This window comes from Triturus cristatus, chromosome 6 (genome assembly GCF_964204655.1).
Source record: "Triturus cristatus chromosome 6, aTriCri1.1, whole genome shotgun sequence".
Classification (NCBI taxonomy): Eukaryota; Metazoa; Chordata; class Amphibia; order Caudata; family Salamandridae; genus Triturus; species Triturus cristatus.
In genome coordinates, this window is record NC_140589.1 from 1,783,235,616 (window position 1) to 1,783,255,477 (window position 19,862).

General features: G+C 46.8%; 1 protein-coding gene across 4 annotated transcripts in view; it reads right to left on the reverse strand.

Moving 5' to 3' along the window:
- Nucleotides 1–19,862, reverse strand: part of TRIM35 (tripartite motif containing 35) — a 379,901-nt gene that overhangs the window by 134,657 nt on the left and 225,382 nt on the right. The window lies entirely within an intron of this gene.

Genomic DNA, 19,862 nt, shown 5'->3' on the forward strand with positions numbered 1-19,862 from the left:
ATCTGTCCTCTCAATGTAGGACCATGGGCAATACCTGAATTGTAAATATACCAAGATCGCAATCCTAGTTACACAAACCCCATCCACTGTCTTTGGAGTGTCGTCCTGATATCGGATTGGCTCCCACCATCATTGTTAGTGTCTGCGAATTTAATGAATCAACTAAACAACTCTAGTCCAGCGGAGACCCTAAAGTGATAATTTCAAACAGTTAGGATGCAAGTGGGTTTTTTTAGTTTTAATGGAACTCTTTCCAACAATCTGTAACTCTCAGACCTTAACATTGATCAAAGACTAAGTTCTAGGGGTAGTGGTTTTCACATGTCAGTTTTTAGCTTGGCTCTCAGCAATTACTGGTATGAAAGAGCTGGACCAATTTGGGCCCTGGATACTTTATTTTAAGTGTATTTTATCTGTAGCGGTCATGCTATTTTGTGGTGTAGTTTAATTTATTTCATGCATGTTAGTGGTCGTTACTGTATGTTTTTACGCTGGTCTGTCAGCATACTGGAGCATTATGTTTGGGCAGCATAGTTCGCTGTTAACAGGATACTGTGTTTTCATGTACTTGGTGTATTATAAAGCAGGAATACAACCTCTGCATGTTTTTTATTTATGAAGTTTTATATAGCACAAAACTTTACCCGAAGGTATCGGGTATCAGAGCGCTTTACACGAGCACCAGTTGCATTACATGAGGACACATTCATTTTTGTTAGGCACGGGGAGATTAAGTGATTTGCTGAGAATGACAGGACATTGGGCATCCTTGCCGAGACTCGAACCCGGTTCCCCAGATTGGAGGTCGACCGCCCTAGTTGTTAGGCCAACTCCTCTCTGAGTGCCAGATAGAAGGCTAACCAATAGAGAATCATGGTTAAGTGTAGCATACTTCAAGAAAGGTTTATATAGATATGGTGAAGAATGGTCCACATAAAAGAATGCAAAGGTGTTCAAAAGATTCATCTAGTTGAGATATAAAAACAGGCACTGGCAAAGCGAATAGGTCGGATGTTGGCGAACAGCGTCTTAAATATGTCAAAGCTTGTTTTGTTTTAGCAGGTGTTTTGCCAACTTTTACTGTTGGGTAAGGTGCCCGGCCCTCACTACCAAAATTAAAACAAGGTAAAAAAGAAAAATAATGTATTATTCACATTGACAAAGTAGTCTCTGGGACTCAAGTAACCCAATTATCCTCCCTGAGAAAGAGTACAGAAATTCACAGTGAAGTTAGCGAATCACTGAAGTGGGTTGACCCATGGCCTCATGCTGTAGCAAGCGGAAGAAAAACGTGAATCAGACAAACGACCAATGGATGAACAGGACTGGTTGAAAAGCCCTAGAAGATAGAGCTATAATTTTAGTAAACACTAAAGCCCTTGGATAACACCACAGCCAATGAGCTTTGTGGCAGTGTTTACAGAAGTGTACAAAAAGTAAGCCTGATTTACAAAAACCTGGAACCGAGCCAAAACATTTGATCCAGGGCTTCTAAAGCGTTTTAAAACCACAACCCAATTTTTCGAAAGAAACTTTTGCCACCCACCCATCTTTACCGGTCATGAGGCAGAGCGCTTTTTAAAAGTATCTAAATCATCATCATGTGATAATGCACTGTCATTTACAGGCAGCATAGTTTCCATTGAAATGGACACCACATTTGCAAAAACAGTTTTACTGATAACACTACGAAGCACACAAAGGATAATGTTTATCATTTGTGCATCACCAAATAGTGTCTTGATTGGTTTTGATCCTCCTAAAATCTCGGTTTCCAGCTCACTTTGAAATGACAAAATGTGCCTCCCTTGGTTGTGTTGCAAAAAAACCAACATCCTACAGCTTTTCCTTTCACACTCCCTGTATTCCAGCCAGACTGTCACATAATTTACTTTTAAAAATTCCTCTCCCTTTAAATTCAGAGAAAGCAAAGTAAACGACAATCCCCGTGTTAAAAGAGTACTCAGCAATTTGTCAGAAGATATGGCCTGACATTTGACCTTTGCATTTGAAACACTGGCAAAGGGGACAAAATAAACACAATTTAAAGGCATCTCTATTGCTCAGCCTTTCCCGACCCACCAAATATTGACTTGCGGTGACTCAGTTTGGGAAAGGCAGGGCTATACAATCAATTGCCAAAATGACTAATACTTCCTCCTAACCAAGTATCAGTAAAGCAGTCAGTACAAAAGCCATCAGAAGTAGCCTTAGGAATTTCCAGCCTACGAGGAGAGAAATTATCCTGGAAGTTAAATTCAATTTACTTGTAAACAGGAAGCAACACAATTCATCCTCTTTATAGAGGAGTAGGAACTTGAAATTAGAGCAGATTGCATTAATGGGCAAAGAGTGCAGAAACTGAGGCAGGAGTACCAATAGTAGCAATGACCCTTATTACCAGGACTCTTTCGGACCCTCAATTTAGATCAGTTTATGGTCTGGCTTGACAGCCCAGCTGTCACAGACAATTAAGTGAGCATCACAGAGCTGGACCCGCCCACACGCTGGAAGTCAGGAGTACATATTTTATGGGGCAAACGTGTGGTTCCGCAAAAAAAAAAAAAAAAAAAAAAAAAAAAAAAAATCCCCCCCCCCCCCCAAAAAAAAAAAAACTTGCCCTATGCGCAGCATTGATGATTTGGTTTAATTATCCATCTGCCCGAGGTTGAATTTCAAGGGCACACATGTCATTGTAATGCTATTAAAGTATCTTCGATAACTAGATCCTATTCCGTGTTTTTCCCTGCCAGCAGCACATATGGGGAGAGCAAAGTCATCTATGTGATTAAAGAGAAACTAACTTACTGGCAGGGCATTGTCGATGTATGTAATCAGTGCATTGATGATCTAGAGTGATCAATGGGTGACATACGTTTCTTATGCAAGTAAAATTAGAATAGTTTGAGATTTGTAATCCTGAAGTATAATTTTGCCAACTAGAACTTTAGAACCTTTTCTTTTGGAGATGTTTTTAAGGTGTGGTACAGTGTTCTGGAAGAGCAAGGGAGCTCGGGATTGGGCCACTGAAGTGGTCTATGAAAGGGAGTTAAATTCGCGTTGAGGTTTATTTCATTGTTGTGGGATTTTGGCAGCTATAGCATAATCATTTTCTTAATCCAGAAATGGGAATACCATTTAGAGCCATTAATTAGAAAAATCAATGACACATTCTGATTCTAACTGTACACAAAATTACTCAGCCAGTTAAAGATTTTCTTTGAGGGCAGGTGTTATGTATGCAATTTTTTTTTTTTTTACCTTTTCCGTCAATTTGTAACTTTTTAAAATTAGGTTTTTGATCACTATGTTAATGAGCACACACAGATTTTGGACAAGGAACACGGGCGCTTCTGCTCCAGTTGGCATTTTCCCCAGTCGATTCAGATAATCAATACATGCGATTTTCATCGCCTGAGTCACTTGGACGGCTGCTTTAAAGGCACAGTGTTGGTTTTAGCTTTGAACTTGAACACGGATTGTTCTGGTATATCGCGTAAATAAGTGACGTTTAGAATCCGATTGATTTGAGACCGTGATAAAATGACCATGCAGCGGATTAAAGTGAAGTTTGTAGGTTAGAGTTTAGTTGGATGGATTTTTTTTATAACCGATACTTTGTGTTAGTTTTAACTTTAATAGTATTCTGTTATTTCGAGTAACTAGGGGATGTTTAAAAAAGAGCTGGCTGAGGCAAATGATGAAGTACCTATAAATGTGAACACCATCACAAATGTATGAATGAAAGCTGGCGCGTTTCAGACACATTTAAACACCGATTTAACAAGAATAGAAATACGATACATGATTTTGGTGGGGGGTGGCCAAGCCGCCGATCAAGATGGCCAGCAGAAATATCCCCCAGATATGAGGCGCTAACCCATCGCAACACAACACCAACGGATTGCAGCTCCGGTGGCGCACACATCGACTCCCTCGGACCGCGGATTGTTGGCGCCTGGAACGGCTTTCCGGCTCTCGGAGGATCCCGGGATGTGGTTTGGCGCAGGCCTGCGCCGATCTCCTTCACCACGTGGCACTGCTGAGGCGAAGTCCCAGACTGCAGCGGCCGCCTGACTGAAGTGGAGAGCGGTTACGGTGGTGAAGCACCGGGCGCAGGTTGTCTTCTGGGCTGCCCCCCCGCCTACCCACCGGCTTTGCTGGGGCACGGCCACATTTGGCAGCGCCCGGCCTCTGTTACTCGCGCCTGCCCCTCCTCAAAAGGCCCCGCGGGGACAGAGCCCGCGCTTGGGTTGCGACCTACTGGTCACCTGTGGGTTTGGTGGGGGGGGTTGAGGGGAGAGGGGGGGGGGGGACGTGTGCAACTCCATAGTTTCCTGTGCCCGGTTGCCGCCCCCCCTACACTGCCTCATGGCTGACCGGCCCTCTTTCAACGGGCCCAACGCACTGCCTGCCGGACTCAGCTAGCAGCTGCCGCCACCATCCAAATAATGCATCACAGCCAGATATACCAAGCGCCTCACCGCTGCCTCCACTTCTACTCTCGTTAGCCCCACCATCAGCATGCTATGGGAAGCGGCTCCAGCCTTTTTCTGCGCAGTAGCAACGGGTCCCCATCCTCGAACCGCTCCGGACATGGTGCTGGCTATGCAGGGGTCCTTACCTCCCCCCCTCATTCAGTCTGATTGAGCATCTGACCAGTGGCTCCATCCGTGCCTGCGGCCCTGCCCCTCTTCACCCTCTGATCGGTTCTCCTGGCCTGCTTCCTATTCGCACACTGTCCAGGCCCTGGGCTACCGGCAGCCCCTTTGTGTGGTTAGAATACGGCATGGGCCGCAGGGACCCTAAACAAAGGACCCTTCCCTTTGAGAAAGTTGCCGGGAAAGATCAGGAAGACCGCTCCAATATGGCGGAGGATGCCCAGGGTGCGGGCCAGGTGGAAGATCCCGCTACGTAATCCCCTCATTGCTCCATGAGATGAGGGCGGGTTTTCGGGCGGTAGATGGGCGCTTCGGCATACTGGACAAACGTCTTGAAAATCTGGGGGCCAAAATTCAAGCACATGATAATCGCATGGATGCGGCTGAGGCACGTATCTCAGACATTGAGGACGGCACTGCAAAGACCCTCAAAAGATTAGAACGCGCGGAACACATCCTCGAAGATGTGGCGATCAAAAATTAAGACGTCTAAGCGTGCAGCAGGCGCAACAACGTCCGCATTTTGGGGGTGCCGGAGAGCACTGCTACTGACCGCCTCGATCACTTTGTAGAAACTTTGCTTGCAGACATGTTTGGGAGGGAATCCTTTACCCCTGGATTTGTAGTAGAGCGCGCACACCACACCCTGGGCCCCTGACCCAACCCGGGCTGCCCATCAAGGCCTATCATTACCCGCATCTTGCACTTTTGAGACCGTGACACCGCTCTACGCCTCGCCAGGGAGCGAGGAGACATCACGAGTCAGGGCTATAAACTGGCGCTTTATCCAGACTTTACACTCATGGTGAAAGAAGCCCGCTGGAAATACAATGGGGTGAACTTGGGTCTAAGGTACGGCATGCTTTACCCGGCCAGACTTCGAGTCAACGGTATGGCCCGTGTTTGACAGCCCCACTGAGGTGCAGGAATTCTGCCACTCATACAAGCACAACAATAACCACACGATCACAGACGGGGCCAGATTCCCTCCTCAAGGCAGCGGCTCCAATGCAAGCATGGAGCTTTTTGTTCGAGTTCCGGCACTGGCTGACTTTCCACTATGACATTGTCCTTGTGACATTCTAGCTGGATTGGGATATTAACACTCATCACCACTAAATGTTTCAATGGGCTGGCATACTATCGGTGCGTTGCCACCCCTTTGGTTTGTTTCTAGGGATACTAATGCACCGAATCAGTGTCATTTCATCCCAGTCTAATCTCCTGGTGCATCATCTTTTAATGTATGATGTGGGATTTGCCTTGCTTTTCTTGGGGCGAGGTTGGGTGGAGGGTGGGGGAGGGACAAAGTTATCTTTTGCAGGCATTTCCAATTAACTGTTGTTTCGCTCACTGTCCACTTTAATGTTTCTCAACGATTGCTTATATTGATTGTGAATGTCAAGACCATTAGATGGCGCAGTTAGGTGATATCAGTGGCCCCTCGGATTTGTCCCTGTTGTCTTGGAATGTCAGGGGCCTCAACGATAATCACAAGAAAAGTTAAGTTGTTCACTATTTGATGCGTCACAACATCGACATTGCTTTCTTACAGAAAACGCACCTGTCCAAATCTGACCCCGCGCGGTTTGCCTCCAGCTGGGGACCGCACAGATATTTCTCTAACTTCATCAGCTATTCCCGTGGCATAGCTATTCTGATACACAAAAAGGGTACCTGTTGGACTTGGCCCTTCTGGCAAGTTCACCCCTAGAACTTTTTGCATTTATCCTAGCCTTTTTCCTATGTTGTACTAGTGGTTTTAGGCCTCTAGGCGCTTTTACACTGTGTCCCAGTGGAAAGTGCGTGCGCTCTGTGTATGTTTTAGTGAGACTGACCTGCCCTCCCATAGGAATGCATGGGGGATCTGAGTGACCGTGTTAAGTCCTGATGTGAGAGGAGTGCAGGGTTGAGTCTGGTATTTGCGAACTCGTGAGAGTGAACGCGGCGCAATGATGTGTGCGGCGTTACGGTGTCTAGTGTAGAAGTGCCACTTCTAGAAGCTGGCATGTCTGTGTAATAAATGTGAAGTGACTGTCTGGCTTGTGATTGGCTGGCGTGCCTGGCTCCAGGAGTCAGGATGGGTCTGCCCCGGTGGTGAATGGAGAGAACTGCATGTTGCTGGCAGGGAGGAGTACACCTGGGACCTGAATAGGGCTGGGCTTTCCCTACACAATGCTGGCTCCACCCCCTGTGGTGCATCTAATGTCCCTGGCCTGTCCTGTGAATAGGGAGAGGGGCAAAACAAAGTACTCCGGAACCAGTTGCATCTGGTTCACCCCTTCCCTGCACCTTTGGAGACGAAGGAGTCTGTGTATAAAAGAGGGGCTGTGACCCCATGAAAATGTTCTTGTTCTTGGACTAGAAACTACCAGGGGCGTGCTGCTGCTGGGGCTCAGGGGAAGGCTCGTCTCCCTTGGCCCTGCCCCTGGATGCCTGGAGGACTGCTTCTGGGGACCCTTCTGCCCTTAAATCTCTACAGGAACTTTCTGCTGGATTTACTCCTTATCCTACAGGACCTTTTGTTGTAATGGCGTCTTGTGAGCGCTTTTTATTTTAATTTGACCACGAGGTGAGGAGAAAGGAGCCCGTGGGCCTGGCAGCGCTGAGCTGTGTCCCCTTCTGAGGGAATCCAGACATGGGGATTCCCCCGCATCAGAGGGAGAGCGGGAGCCCACCCCGCTTTATACTTCTTGCCGAAGCGGGTGCCCACCCCGCATTCTTTGTGAGCCTAAGCGGGTGCCCACCCCGCGGTACATTTTGTATTACGGAGGGAGCCCACCCCTCGTTGCCCCCGAGAGCTGAGATCGCCGCTGCCGCCCGCAGCCCGCCTGGTTGTGGGCGGGGCCGCCAGACGGAAGCAGAAGTGCCGGCGTAACGTGTTGACGTGGGGCTCCCATGCTAGAGGGCGAGCCCCCCGGTGATGGCCGGATAGAAGAAAAGCCCCGGGTCCCAGGAGGGGTCCGGGTGAAGAATCCAATGGATCCAGGTGGGAGCCCACCCCGCGCTGGACCTTGAGGGGAGGAGTGGCGCCGCAGTCTGTTGCCGCGGAAGGGGCGCGAGGCACATTGCCGGTGCCTGCCCCCGCCGCATCCAGAAGAGGAGTCCCCTGCGCCGGAGCCCGGTGAGTAAGGGCTGGGTGGGGGACAGGGCTGCATTTCGTTCCCGCTCCACCAAGGGAGCAGGTTTTGTTTTCGTTGCAGTGCGAGGCACAGAGTCAGAGCGGCCCCGTCTGTCAGCGGGCCGCTCCACCGAAGGGGGCACTATTATTCTAGAGCCCAGAGAGGCTCCAACATTTGGGGGCAAGTTATTTCCAAGCCCCGGAGGGGCCAGAGGGCACCGAGGTGCCATGCCCCTATTCTTTGTGGTCTGCTGCCCCGATGGCCTGGGCACTCCACGTTTTGGGGGCACATTTCATTTATTTAAAAACGCCAGTGCGCGCCCCAGTGCTCAGGGCCAGTCCTCCTTTTTCTGTGTTGGCGCATATTGATTTCAGGAGCCCGTGCGCTCCATGGGGACAGGTTTGTTTTCTGAGCCAGATGGCTCCAACGTGGGGCACATTGGTTTCCTCACATTTGACCTCCACAGCTGCGCAGCACTTAGTGCCAGCTGCAGCGGTTAGGCCCTGTTCTTGTCCCCAGCTGCCCAGCAAGTAGTGGGCAGCTGCTACGTTTAGGTTCTGGTGCAACCGGACCCTAATGTGATTGAAGTACTATTGTGGTTTAATGCTTATGGTGTTAAGAAATGTAACGTGTGTAGTATGTTTTGCGCACCCTGTGTTAATGCTTATGGCGTTAGGAAATGTACCATGTGTAGTATGTTTTGCGCACCCTGGGTTAATGCTTATGGTGTTAGGAAATGTACCGTGTGTAGTACGTTTTGCGCACCCTGTGTTTTATACCTCTAGATAGGATTTCTGCATAGGAGGTTGTTTTACCTGTTTAGGTTTATGTTAGGGAGATTATTCTTCCCTGTGTGATGTACGCCCCTAGTGTAATTATACTTAGGAGGTAGGGTCTAATGCGTTACGACTTGTGAGAAATTGCATAATGTGTTTATGCCCCTGTGATGTATACAGGATAGGTTTTATACCAGATACTATTGTGATAATGCGGAGGTCATTATTGCGCCAGTAGTTACTGGTTGTGCTCTACCGTTATAATTTGTGTTACAGTTGGTATATGTTCTACAGTTACCATTGGGGATTTGTGCTAATTCTGACAGTGGTCCATGTGGCCCTGTCTTGTGTAAATAGTCCCCTGTAAAATTCTGCCCAGTGCCAGTTGGCACAGTGTAAATTATGTGATTATCATCTAATGTGTTTACTACAACACAAAGGCTATTTTTTATATATAACCTTGTGTGGAGTTTCCTTTGTGGTGGGCCTAGGGTGTTGTTGCTGTGTGCGCGCGCAAACGCTTTACACCTTGCCTCCGGGATAAGCCTGACTGCTCGTGCCAAGCTACCAAGGGGGTGAGCAGGGGTTATCTTTGGCGTGTAACTCCCCAACTCTGACTTAGAGTGGTGGTCTCTGCCTGGCTTTGGCGCAAGCCTTAGCCAACCAGAGATCCCATTTCTAACAGTACCCTTCAGTCTTCACTCCCCCAATGGGGACAAGGGTTGATACAGGATTGTCACAGGCTCATTAATGGGTCACAACATATCTATGCCCCAAACACGGACTCTCTGGAATTCTTTCATTCCCTACATTCTCAGCTCGCGAAGTTAGACCCCGTATTACTGTTAGTGGGGGGCGACCTAAACCTGCTCTTAGACCCGGCACTAGACAGTACCGCTAACTCTCCTAGCACCAAACCGCGCGCCCGCAGAGCTTTGCAAGCAATTATCACTCTAGGACATATGGCTCAAGCGCAATCCCTTCACTACTAAATACACACTACGCCAGCCATCACAACCCCTGGACCAGGATAGACTACTGGCTTATTTCCCCTGGTGTAACTTGCTGGTATCGCTGCCTCACTACCCTTCCGAGGACATATTCAGACCACTCCCCAGTTAAACTTCTCCTTAGTGTGCCCAGACCCAATGGGGACGAACGACAATGGAGCTTTCCCAGTCGCACCCTTGACGATGACCTTTCACTCAGAGCTGCACGCGGCCATCGAAAAATACTTAGCCATCAACACCGGCTCCGTAGACTCATGGGCTGTCCTATGGGAAGGGTTCAAGACATACACCAGGAGAGTCTGCATTGCCAAACAAGCCGGGGTATTAAAAGCTTTGCGAACCACACTATTCAGACTGGAGAGCGACTTAAGGGACATAGACAGCACTACAATAAATAGTTTTAATACAAAGGCAGCCGCACACGGTGAGGGAGAGCGCCCTGGCCGGTTGCTGGTGCAGATGCTACGCCCTCCGTACAGCAAAGCCTATATCACTGAGCTGACATCCTCCGCTGGCCTCACACCCACAACCACCTCACAGATACGTGACGAACTCCTCGATTATTACACCACCTTATACACGTCCAAAGTAGGGCACGATCCCACTGCACAGGAGGCATACCTGTCCGAGATTGCCTTGGTATACCTGGAGAAGAATATGCAGAATTTTTTGGCAGAACCGACCTCGGAGGATGATGTAATCAACGCCATCATTGCTATTCGCAGATCCTCTGCCCCTGGCCTAGATGGCTTCACCGGGGATGTTTATAAGACATACAAGGGCCCCCTGGCACCCCAGCTCACTGAGGTATATGCTGAAGCCCTCGAAAATCAAATCCTACTCCCTACCTTACGCGAGGCAGTCATACTCTTGCCTAAACCTGGCAGAGACCAGTCTGTGTGGCTCATACCGACCCCTGTCCTTATTGAACTTGGACTATAACATTTTGGCCAAAATTCTCGCTTTGCGCCTGTCTCTCCTGATGGAATTCATCATCTCCCCTGCCCAGTCCGGCTTTGTTCCCCATCGCTCCAGTTCCTTGAATCTCCAGACCCTCTTTTCGATCCGCCACAGGATAAACCCAGAGACCCCAGCGGCCGCTATTTTGTCAGACACTGAAAATGCGTTTGATTCTCTAGAATGGCCATTCTTTGTTTCCATTATGCGCCGCATGGGTATGCTGAAGGGATTTATTGCCACCACAGAATTTCTGTACTGCCGCCCCAAAGCGAGACTTCGCTTGAATGGCACGCTCTGCCGGTACTCTGCAGGGCTGCCCCCTATCTCCATTATTGTTTATTCTCGCAATGGACCCCTTAATCCGGCATATCCAGGAGAAACACTTAGAGGGGCATCCAATTTTACACTGGGCTGCTGTTAGTCTCTCTTTATGCTGGTGACACCATCCTCTATATTAGAGAGCCCGGCACCAACTTGGAGCCTCATTAGGGAAATAATCCGCTTTGGGCAGCACTCTGGCCTAGGCATCAACTGACGTAAATCCGTCATCTTCCCCTTAACCTCGAGCAAAGCGCAATAGGAATGCGAATTCCCCCTTGAATGGATAACCAACTCCGTTAAATATCTGGGCATTCATATACACCTGGACACGGCCCACATCATCCGTTTAAATTATGGTCAAGCGATCAATGCCCTGGAGGCACAGGTGGAGTGCTGGCTGCGATTGCCATTGTCCATGTATGTATGTATGGCTATACTTGTATAGCGCAATGACTGTCACCCAAAGGGCGCTTAGACTGATGGTGAAAGAAGCCTGCATGAAAAGAAACGATCCACTGTATAAGAAAAATTACGCCGCTCTTGGAAAAAGGTGAGTTTTCAGGGCTTTTTTGAAGGAGGGGAAATCTCCCGTACTCCTCAGTGCAAACGGCTGAGAGTTCCACAGCGTAGCTGCTGTGAATCGAAAGGACCTGCCTCCCAAACGAGTCCTTAAGATTTTTGGAACTACAACCAAACATGCCGTGGCGGAGCGGAGAGACCTACGCGGGACATACCACGAGAACATATTCTGTAAGGGAAAAGGGCCTTGTTCATGAAGAGCTTTAAATACCAAGCAGAGGGCTTTAAATTCAATCCGCTGAGGGACAGGTAACCAGTGGAGGTCCCTGAGCGCAGTAGTGGAGGAGTCCGCGCGGCGGCGTGACAGAGCCAGTTTAGCCGCCAGATTCTGCACGCGTTGAAGTTTACCCAACAGGGTCACCGGGGCTCCCAGAAGTAGTGCGTTACAGTAGTCAAGTCTACTTAGGATGGTACTCCGCACTACCTCTGGTCTTGCCTGCGCTGGGAGAAAAGGCAAGATTTTCCTTAACGTGCGAAGCAAAGCCATGCACGTGGCCACTGTTTTATTAACAGAAACATCCAGTTGAAGGTTGGAGCCAAAATAGACTCCCAAGTTCCGCACACAATTTGTTGGTAAACTGGTGCCCTGGAAGGATGAAGGCCAGAAGTTCGATGGAAAAGGCCTCGGGGTGCTGCCAGATGAGCAGTATAGGACCTCAGTTTTTGAACTATTAAATTGCAGAGAGTTGTGGCACAGCCAGTCTGCCGTAGAGGTCATGCAGCGATGGAAAGTCTCGTGACACCGCCTCCTTACCCTCAAACGAGAAGATAAGTTGGGTGTCGTCCGCATAGTTAGTAACTGCAATGCCGAAAGATTTTATCAGCTTAATCAGGGGGCGGAGGTAAAGATTAAAAAGGATAGGGCTGATGGCTGACCCTTGAGGCACACCCTGACCAACGCTTCTGATTGTTGATTTGAACGGAGGAAGGGCCACTACCTGGTGTCTATTATCCAGATAAGACGTCAGCCAGTCCAGGGCCAAGCCAGTCACCCCCACTTCCTCCAGCCTCCTGAGTAAGATCACATGGCTGACCGTATCGAACGCGGCCGACATATCTAGCAGCACTAAAAAGGCTGCCCGACCTTGGTCGGCACGCGTCCTGAGGTCATCGAGCACGGTCACTAATGCTGACTCTGTCCCATGGGCTGGTCTAAATCCAAATTGAGCCACATCCAGACAGGCGTTACTCTCCAGATAGCAGGAAAGATGTTTTGTGGCCCATTTCTCCATCACTGGCAGAGTAGCAATAATCAAAATGGTGGTTCTGCCCACGTTTTTATACCTCTTCAACAACATCCCCGTACCCCCTCCTAACAGTTTTTTTAACGCTGCGCTCACTTCTTATCAGATTGGTGTGGGGAGGCAAACAACCCCGGGTGCACTGGCAAATACTGACCCTGCCGTATGAAAGAGGAGGGTTTGAAGTGCCAACCTTAAATTGTATTACTTTGTGGCCCAATGCAGCTACGCTTTTGCTTGGTACCACCCAGACGCTAGAATCCCTTATCTCCGTCCCGAGGCAGATTTCGTACTACCTGAGAAGCTATCTGCCATATTACCCAGGGGTATACAGAGACACCAACGACATACAGATGGTCTCCACCACCAGTTGGGCAACGGATAAATTGAAGCGGATGACCTGCACGTCCGCACTTTACGCATCGGCTCTTCCCCTTCCCAATGCTCTCTGGCTCACAATCACGGGAGAGGCTGGTGAATCGCACTTTGGCCAAATTTGACATCGCTAAAATGGGTGACCCGTTTCCTGGTGGACACGTCTTTTCTCTGGCGGACGAGGAGCGCTTTCGTGATGCCACCTTTATGGATCGCTTCGTACTAGGAGAAATCCGTTCGGCATTGCGGGGCTCCCTGCCTGGCTTTCCTATTGGACCGGATTCATTCACCCCGTTGTCATTGGTCACCGACTCTCCGGGAGGGTTTCACCTCATATCTAAACTATACAGAGTTTGCTCTGACATCATTCCAGTGAAATACAACAAGATTCATAAAGACTGGGAGGACGACTGGGGGCACCCCATCACGGACGACCAATGGGTCAAATGCTGCACAGTGTCCAAGGAGGTCTCCTTAAATAGTCGCCATAGACTGCTCCATTTTAAATTTCTGCGTCAGGCATACACCACTCCAGTTATATCCCACAGGATTGATCCCTCCAGACCACACACTTGTCGTAAATGCCAGGCCCCCCCACCCACAGATTTTGCCCATCTCATGTGGACATGTCCCAAAATATATATACTGGGAGTCAATGCACAAGGCATTAGGAGACATGACTGAACCCTCATTCCCACCCCAGAGATTGCATTATTGGGATACCTGGTTAACTTCCCCAAAAGAATTCGGAGATTTGCCACTCTTAGTTTGCTGCTAGCCAAAAGGGAAATCGCACTACATTGGGTCAGAAATCAGTGCCCAAATTACAAGATTGGCTGCACAGCTTAGCATTTTGCAATACCAACAGTGAAATGTACTCCTTTATGCTGCTCCGATCATCCCGTCCCAAGATACATGGGGGGCCATTCAGGGCTTATACAGAGGCCATGCGCCAAACCTCTGCTTCCCAATTGGAGCAGGGAATTGTCCCAGTTGGGGTAGGATAGATACCCTGGGCATTACAATCACCAGTTCACTATCACTTACATGCTCATTTCCATGATGGGTTTCTTGACTGTATGCATATGTCTAGGTCGGTTTCTCTTGGCGAGAGTGATGGGCTGATGAAGGTGGCCTCTAAAGAGCACATCCAAACAAGGTGCTTATATGTACAATCATTGACCACAGAGGTTCTTTATTTCCTGACATTATGGCGCTGATATGGTTACCTTTTTTGTTTTACCCATTTAAATGCATCAATGACAGTGAGCCCTCATGTTTGTACTACAATTACATGCTAAAATGGTGAAGTAAATATATAATCTACTGTCGGTCGCCAGTAGATAGTTATAGTTAGGGCCTATTTTCCATAGGAAATCCGCAACATTCTATTCCCAATAAGTCTGGCGCTGGTTGACGAATCCTCGCGAAATTTTCCAAACTTTTGGCCAGCTCTGCTCCTACCCTGAAAGTTACGTGGTGATTCATCAAGCGGGGGCCGAGAAAAAAGGGGGGTCCCAAAACGCGTTTTCCCCATGCAATTTCCCATAGGATCTGTTGTCGCAGCTACAGGCCGAACCGCTGAACGGAATGACACCAAATTTGGCAAAGAGGTAGTCCTCAGTTCAGACTCGTGCCTTCTGCATAAATGGTGTGAATCCGTTCAGTAGTTCCTGAGAAAATTAGAGTTAAAAGTACATAAATATCTATGGCCGCTGTGGATCCGCGCACCCTACCCGCACCGTAAGCGCACCCTCCCCGAACCGAGCGCGCACCCTCCCGATCGCACGCTGAACGCCAATTGGCTGTCGAGTGTCTCTCTACATTCGAAACCAGGAACTGTTGGCGGCCATTTTCTGCCTCGGTAGAAGCGAGGCTGAAGAAGCAAGGGGAAAAAGTGTGTAAAACATGTAAAGGGGGCAGAGTGGAAATACTCTGACCCTCTAGAGGTGCTTAGGGGGTCCCAGAAGGACCCCCTGGGGCCCCCTTTAATTTTTTTTTTTTTTAAAACGCGAAATGCGCGCACATCCCATCGCGTTGGGTGCGCGGACCCACAGATTTTTTTTTTTTTAAAAGACAAGAAATCATTGGTTGTATGACTACTTTGTACACTGAAAGGTAGGGTGTATTTTCTGTTTTTTAAAGGTATGATTCTTATTGGTTAACAAAAACAGATTGTAGCTGATATGTTGAAAAGTGAAGCACACTTCCTCTCTTGTGTAGGAACATTGTGTGCTGAACTTCTGACCTGTGTGCTTAGTGCAGTGTTCATGACCTGTTTCTATGGTAACAGGCAGAAGGCAGATTGGGAGAAGGGTTGAAATGTCTTTCAATTGGAAAGGGTTGAAATGTTTAACCAATAGAAATGTGCGTTTGCTTTTGAGTTTGTGAGAAGGATTGTGATTTGATGTTTACATGTATGTGTTTTTGCTGAGAGGTGCACAGTGCAGAGATTCTTTAAAAGAAAATATGGTGAGTGACGGATATACTTAATCTATAAAAGAACTTGAAAGAGGAGTTATTTAATTGTGAGGGGATGTATGTAGACTATTTTGATTTTAATCAGACTAATGTATTTCTCCTGCTAAAGTGTAGGGAGTACTTTTTTTCTCTACAATCTTATTGACCGTGTGTGTGCATGTAGAAACCATTCTGTGATAAGCATTTGTGTTTTTCATGTGTTTGCAGACAGATAACTGTGCTGTTTTTATATTTTGGTAGATTTAGAAACCAGTCATTGTTTATGAATTTGTGAAATGAGTTATAGGTTTCTATACTAAAATGTAGTACTTCTTCTAGATGAAGAAATGTGTTTTGGTATAGTTCAAGGAATAGTGTGGTTTGTCTAGAATCACACAGTGAGTATGTGTGCATTTGGGAACCACTGCGAGAGAAGTATTTGGTAACATCGTGTATTTGCTGACAGATAACGGTTTTAACCTGTCATGTTGTGAAGTTTTAGTAGCATTAGAAGACAGTTATGGCTTATGCTCTGATTAAATGAGTCAGGCTTTGACAGAAAAGTGCAGTCCTGTAATATGTAGATTGTGTGCAGTTCCCTTACCACTTGCACTGTAGTGAATGAGTTTTGGTAAACTCCTAGGGATAGTGGTGCTGGTCTAGAATCACAGTGTGAGTTAGTGTGTATTTGGGATCACTGTGAGAAGCATTTGGTGACATGTATTTGCTGACAGATAACGGTTTTAAAACCTGTCATGTTGTCAAGTTTTAGTAGCATTAGAATCCAATCTTTGCTTATGCGTTGATTAAATGCGTCATGCTTTGACACTGATGTGCTGTACTTAAATATGTAGATTGTGTGCAGTACCATTAACTCTTCTAGACTAGTGAATGAGTTTTGGTAAACTCCTAGGATAGTGTTGATTGTCTAAAATCACACTGAGTCTGTGTGCATTTGGGTAAGGATTGTGAGAGAAGCATTTGGTAACAGTGTATTTTTTAGCAGATCACTCTTTTAAAACCTGTCATGTTGTCAAGTTTTAGTAGCATTAGAAGCTAGTCTTTGCTTATGCATTGATAAAATGAGTCAGGGTTTGACACTAAGGTGCAGTACCATGTACTATTCTCTTCACTGTGGCAGAACTGAAAATGTAAAAGTTTTACCTAAGCACTGTCCTAGAAGTAGTCTGATTATTTAGTCAGTCACCAAGACACTCTCTTTCCAGTACTCTAATGATTCAGTCACTGCCCAAGTATTCATGCACTGAGCCAGGCCTTAGCACATGGACTGCTTCAAACCCCTATCCATGATGCATGCAGTCCTCTAACCACCTACACAATTGTCTTTCACACCTTCAATTCCCTAGTCAGTATCCATACACTTCAAGGAAACACCCTGTCACTCCCTTTGCAGTCCTCTAGTGACCCATTCAGCATCATGTACTAATCCATTCACTGTGCAAAAACCCAAACACTTATAAATTCACCAAGATACTATCTTTGGAGTACTCTAATCAGTCAGTGCCTAAGTATTCATGCACTGAGCCAGGCCTTAGCACATGGACTGCTTCAAACACCTATCCACTATGTATGCAGTCTTCTAACCACTTAGACACTCGTCTTTTACACTTTCAATTTCCTAGTCAGTATCCATACAGTCCAGCAAACATCTTGTCACTGCCTTTGCACTCCTCTAGTGACCCATTCAGTACCAAGTACTAATCCATTCCCTGTGCGAAAAGCCTAGCACTTATAAATTCACCTATGCACTCTCCTTGCTGTACGATAATCATTCAGTCAGTACCCAAGTAGTCATGCAGTGAGCCAGGCCTTAGCACATGGACTGCTTTAAATGCCTATGCAGTATAGATGCAGTCCTCTAATCACCTACACAGTTGTGTTTCACACCTTCAATTCCCTAGTTAGTATTCATACACTTCTAGCAAACACCCTGTCACTCACCCAGTGTGTCTCCTTATAGTACTGTAACCATTTAATCAGTTAGCATTTAGTGTTTTAGTGAGGTAGGCTTTAGGGCATGAACTGCTTCAAAGTAGTATGCACTATGCATGTAGTGTTTTAACCATCGTCACACTTGTGGTTCAGGGCTATAGTTTTAGTATTTATATAAAATGTGTTTGTACAGTAATGGAATAGTATAAATGAAAGTTATTAATATACATTTATTTGGGATTCTTTTTTACAGATACAGAATAGGAGTGTTTCTCATCTGTTTGCACTCTTCTCGTGCAAGATTGTTTGGATGAAGGGTCCTTAGATGTTTCATCATACTTGCTGTGCGGCACGAGTATTTTTTGTTAGGATCCCCTCGTAACAGAACTCTTTTGCAAATCTTGCGCGTGACGAAGGTAGCATTAGTCTTTGTTTGCCCCTCGAGAAAAGTTAAAAAATGTCCTCACCACTGAAGACAAACCTTGTGGGCGTGGTGCCTTCTGCAAAAAATTTCTCAGATTCGGTAAATATTTTAAAGCGGCAACATTTACAGTTTTTGTAAGTTAAACTTATAAAATTGTTAGCTGTATGCATTTTATATATCTGTGATTTGTTTCTGGTGGTATTTTGTTGAGAATAGCATGTTTTTGTTTTTAACAATCTTTCTGATTTTCCAGGTCTGTCGTCGACATCCATGGTCCCCACAGGAGTGTTCCGCCTTGTTGTTTTGTATTATTTTTGATACATTTTGTTTATTAGTTTATCGTTCATATATGTTAATAAAAATATAAAGTTTGAAAAAAGTTTATCGTTTACATATTTATGATTATAAAAAATAAAGTTTGAAAAAATGTTACGTTTTTGGTTCTCTTAACTGCTGTGTGACTCTTTCTTGTTCTTATTACTGTTATTTGATGGAGTCCACCATGGTGTTAAGTTTTGGGGCACTTATCGCTGGAATACTGGTGATATCTGCAGTTTGCACCAACTTCTGAATAGTGTGTTAGATTTATCTCAACTTTACTTCCGTTAAAGTGCTGATAATGAAATGGAGACTAGCCGTTCCCGTGCAAAAAGACACGAGGTGCACCTTTCAGACTTATTCTAAATACTAAAATCCTGTATTGAATTGCACTGAGGTATTGGCTGCACTTACAGTGTACATACAAAATCTTAAGAAATCTCATTGAATTTATATTGATTGGGAATAGTGCGTCAGGTGCTGGATCTTGACGAGATACACTGCTCAGTTCGTATATTGTTCTGCACACGAAAAAAAAAAAATCACATCACAACTTTTACACCAATTGCAATGCGAAACAAATTCCGGCGATAAGACACGTTAGCACCAGGGATTTTACACCTGCTTTCTGCTGGTGTTAAGCAGGACAACTACCTGCACCATGAAAGGGAACACAGCCAAGAGCCACACCAGAACACCCACAGGTGCCATAGAGTCAATGAGCATGATACAGGGATACCTATGAGGGCCAGAAGACTCATCTCAACAACTCCAGGACTGCCAAGGCCCCCCAAACCCACATCTTAGCAAGTGTGTCCCTGTGGTCATTGTCTTAGCATGATAGGCACGAGCCCTGCAACATCACAGTGTGCTGTCACCTCAGCGTTGGCAGTGAGCCTGGATGTGTAGCTACGCACGCATCCTCCTGCATGCACAACTGGCGTGTGCTGGTCTGGGGTTCACAGGTCAGTGCAGGAGTGTGCCTATCTGGCAAGGGGAACGGGGTGTCTCGGACATGTCCGTGTACAGGAAGTGCGGCAAGTGTGTCTGTGTTCTGGTGTGACCTGCTACAAGAGCCGCAGCAGTCGATGTAAAGTGGCATGAACCACCTCCAAACGGCACTGTGATGGTGTAGTTGTAATGTAGCATGTAGGAAGGTGGATATCTGACTATGGTTACCCCCAACTTTTTGCCTAGTGTCTAGCTGGTTTTTCGACTTAGTTGGCCTGAGATCCTGCCATTCAGGGTCTCAGGCTGTCTGCTCTCTCTGTAAAATGGACTCCATGTACCCTAGGTACATAACCAATTGGTAAGGATCACCTTATTGGACCCTGTACAGTGTACCCTAGGTACCCAGGGCATAGGTGTACCCTAGGCCTCCCAGGGGCTGCAGCATGTATTATGCCACCCCTGGTCTGGCCTTCCAATCAGACACAACTGGCTGATCACTCAGCTGGGGCAAGGTCGTGTAATCACCCCTTGCTTAGGTGTAGTATTCCTATACCTACCTTATATATAGACACATGTGTACCTATCAGTCACTCCTATGGCAGGCCTTAACAATCCTGGAGGCAGAGTGCTTGGTAACATGTGAGATGGTGCTCTAGCATGAGCTGAGCCTGTCTGCAGCTTTCGGAACCATGTCCTTATAGCTGTTCTATG